We start from the raw sequence: 4134 nt of genomic DNA, 5'->3' as shown, positions 1-4134 counted from the left end.
CACATCCCAACAACAGACCTCGGCCCCTTCAAATCCTCAAATCTTACCGCATGGTGCTTAGATCAGACATAAGAGATCTCTGTGCCTAAGATGGCTGGTGATTGGCAAGTGGGTGCAATTTGTTCAAAGCAACCTCATGGGACAAACTGAGAGGCGGGTGGGCCTGGCAAGATCAATGGGCTAAAGATAGCACACTACAGGTCTAAGATGGTACCCTCTTTCATATTGGATTGTCCTCCGATCCAAAACCAAGTCACGCAGGGTTAAGGAATTGAGATCAGGAAGGGACAAAGCTACAAACGATACACACAACTCTTTGGTTAAGATTTATTGTTGGTGAAGTTTCATGCCAACAAACCATTAGAACACAGGCAGCTGTGTTGTAGCATGATGAAGCCCAGGTGATTCAGTCACAGCAGAAGAACTTGACATCATTAAGTGCAGTGATATCAACTGAAGTTATACCCTCCACCTTTGTTTGGATCCCACAGATGGCACCAGTGGGGCAGCGCTTGCTCCAGGGGCCATAAGTACCGATGTCGGAGAAGCTGCCCTCCAGTACAGTCCCATCTCCACATGTGAACTGGATGTTGTTGGCTGCCGTATCATCACGTAGCCCTTGTGGGGCTTCCACCTTCAGAGTGAAGGCAACCAGGTAGCCCTTGGGGCATTTCTTAACCTCAAACCAGACTCCAAACCTGCAAAAAAAAGAGACAATATGGTAATGTGTGCCTCTCTGGAAATACAACCCAAATTGGAATGATTTGCTTTCCACCATGAAAGTCAAGAGGGCAGTTGCCTCCTCAGATTTTTAAAATGCGTCTTTTGTAGACCTCATCAGGTATAGCGTGTCTACCAAACCTCAACTTCTCAGTAGGGCTGTGTGTTGTGACCCCTGGAGTAGGTGGATTTGCCCTGTGCCACCCAGGGGCCACCCACACCACAAGGTCAGGGTGCCTTGATGCCATGTAGTATTTGTTGCTCTTGCCTATCAGATGTTAAGCAGAACGACCCGATTCTGTGTGCTGCTGCTGCTTCTTCATGCAGCCCAGTGACCAGCACCATGCAGGATGGCATTCACTCACTTAAGTGGTAGCGACTTTCCTGCAAGAAAGCCATGGGCAAAGCAGTACCTGCACCCCACAGGATCAAGGTCTCTGCTAAACAGCTGTTGAGTAGAGGTATTGATCTTTTTAGGCCAGTGCATCCGCCAGGAAGGAGAGCTGCAGTATTGTGCCTACTTTCTCTCAGGAAGGCACAGCCACTGGTTAGGTAGGTCTTGGCCTTTTCATACTCAGCCTGCCTCTCCTTCCTGCCTGAGGTCCTGACCCCTGACAATCAAAGATATTCATGAGGACCAGGCAGAGAAGCCTGGGGGACCACATTTGACCCCTGGGCTTGAGGTTCCCCACTCTCAGGATAGATGGTGCTTTCCTCTTGCTCTCTCTTTCCTTGGCATGTGTGGTCCTCAGGAAGAAACTCTGCTTTTCCTTTCCTTTGTACTCTTTTGTTGCAGCCTCTTTTCTCTTTGTTATGTTGGGCTGGGGTTCCTCTGAAATTTGGAAGGCAACCTAGAGTTGGTATCGTTAGACTCAGAGAGCTAAGAATGAGGCTGATGGACCCTGATATTAATCTGTCCTGGTGCTGAAACATAATAGATTTCAGCCAGACCATCACATCATCACTTTCCAAGCAACAAAGAGAAAAATCAAGAAAATGCTTACGGTCCTTCAGAAGATTTAACAACAGCACCACTACTGCAATGGAGACGGATGCCATTGAGGCCAGTATCATCAGTTTGTAATCCTTCTGTAAACCCCACTGTCTGGTGCAAATGAGAGAAAGAGACCGCAATAAAGCTGTTTTTGCAAGCTAGGACTCTGTTTTATATTCTTTATTGAAAAATGAAAAGTACAAAATTACAAGTGCACAGATTAAGACCCAGCCCAAAAAACCAAGAAACAAGACATATGTTGAATGATTTCTTTAAATGTAAAGGTTCATCATTTTTCCACCTGATGTGCATGTCTTTAAGGGGCCAGAGCAAACTAACGAGACCCAGCTTTACAGCTGTGAAACATAGCAGGTGCTGCTGAGTTGTATTGATTAAGCTGTGTCAGCAATTGGGTGTAGTATATAAGGAGCAGCATCTAGCTCTCCCATTTCCCTGGGGGATGGGTTGGTGGTTGGGTCTGGTTTGTTGATGTATCTAGTGTAAATGGAGTATTTGTTTTCCTTATTAAAACTTTGTTTAAGTTATTTTTGAGTCCCTTTTTAATGCATGGTCTCCCCAGCAAGCCCTCTGCAGCGCTACCATACTGCAAATAGCCAACAATAGTACCCACGTAGAAAAGAAAACGGAAAATAGCTATTGTGCGTTTTACAAAAGGGGGGTTGCTGTTGTAGTTAACCAAACTAGGACTCTGACAACACTCACATTCAGACTGTGTCTGCAGTCTGAACTTTCCAAAGTACTAGCTTGCAACCTGAATAAGCAGTTATCTGTTCATGATTACATGTCCCTAATTGTGTACAAGTATTACTGGTTCTGGATTGAGATTTACATTCTGAGCTGCATCAAAAGACAGTAGCTTTTTAATGCAATCAGTCCTATGGGCCCCAAGTAAGCAAACTTAATAGGAAAAAAAATGATCTTGCTAATGGCTGCCTAAGGCATCCTCAAGCCCTCTCTTATGTCTTCATGTGCTACAGCGGGTTTTCTCCAGTTTGTGAAGTTAGGGTTGCCATATTATTTCAAGAAGTAAGAATCCAAACACAAAAAGTTGTTAAGCTTTCGGGGGGGAAATTGCTGAAATCCTGGACATGTCAGGGTAAATCTGGATTTATGGCAACCCTCCTAGAAAACACCAGAACTTACCAGAGTTGCTTCCACACTAACAGTTTAGTCTGTATTTTCCAGTTGGGTGCTCACTTTTCAGGAAGATAAAACTGACCACAATATTGCCAGCTCATTGCACTCCAAACTTTTCTGTATCCTTGTCCCTTTTTCCTCCAGTCCATCCAGTTTTCTTTTATGTAAAATGCAATTCACTCTAAGCCACTCCAGTGTGGATTGACAAAGTGGCATGGATACTTTTTAGAGCTATTAAATCTTTAAGCATGGCAGTCAACACTTCAAAGCACCTTGCAGGCAGCAATATACAGGCAAAGGGTTCAGAAAGAAAGATGGGAAGCAACTTAATATATATATATAATTACATTATTGTGACTACTCGATTGGGATCAGGGTATCAAAAAGAAGATATAGATAAGTCTTTACCTTCAGTGAGAATCCATATGCATGTCCTTTGGGACAGAATTCAATTTTTCCCCATTCTCCCCACTTCCCACCATTGGACACCATGAGGACTGAATTATAGTTTCGATCTCCTGCCTCACAGAGGTGGTAGGTGAGAAACAAGAAGACCACAGCACTGGTAGAGAGATCCATGGCAGGTGGACTACACCAGATCTAGCTGCAAAAACTGAAAGGAAGAATAACAGCCTTGAGAATTTATTCCCCAGAAAGTGTGGTTCTCTCTCCTCTGCTCAAAATCTTCCTGAATCTTGTGTTTCCCCCTGTAGAGAAGTGTGATTACTTCAGCTTGGACTAAGTGCCTCCAACATCAGAGATACACACTTTAGCAGGGGCTTCGCTCTAGGAACACAGGAAATTGCCTTATTCAAACTCAGGCCATTGGTTATCTAGCTTAGTTCTGTCTACACTAGAGCTACTCTCCAAAGTTTCAGACAGGGGACTTCCCAGCCCTACTAGGAGATGCTGGAGGATATACCTGGGACCTCCTGCAACACTGATCTACAATTTTTTACATGGATAGGGCATAGCCTTGCAGCACCCCTTAGGCCAACCTTCCCCACCCTGGTATATTCCATATGCTCCGGACTGCAACTCCCATCATCCCCAGCCAGCAAACACGGTGCTGGTTCCAGCTGATGGGAATTGTAGTCCAGAACATCTGGAGATCACAAGGTCAGGGGATGCTGCCATAGGAATGCCAAAGATTTGCAACACTTCCAAAGGAATGCATTGTTAAATACCCTGAAATCTTTTGTGAAAAGCGGGGTACACTTTTCACAAAAAGTAGGGCCTAATACCACTAACAAGAATGCTTG

The 4134-nt window shown here is 44.7% G+C and overlaps 1 pseudogene across 1 annotated transcript; it reads right to left on the bottom strand.

Annotated features, from left to right (window-relative positions):
- Positions 1 to 406: 406 nt before the first annotated feature.
- LOC308588548 (vitelline membrane outer layer protein 1 pseudogene) lies at positions 407 to 3451 on the bottom strand (annotated as a pseudogene). The gene is made up of 3 exons: positions 3281 to 3451; positions 1725 to 1825; positions 407 to 698 (listed from the first exon to the last, which is right to left on the bottom strand). The product of its transcript is annotated as a vitelline membrane outer layer protein 1 pseudogene (transcript).
- Positions 3452 to 4134: the final 683 nt, after the last annotated feature.

The sequence above is a fragment of the Podarcis bocagei genome (assembly GCF_964188305.1).
Source record: "Podarcis bocagei genome assembly, chromosome: 6".
NCBI lineage: Eukaryota > Metazoa > Chordata > Lepidosauria > Squamata > Lacertidae > Podarcis > Podarcis bocagei.
Note: the sequence above shows the minus strand (reverse complement) of the source record. Positions and strands in the feature narration are given on the sequence as shown.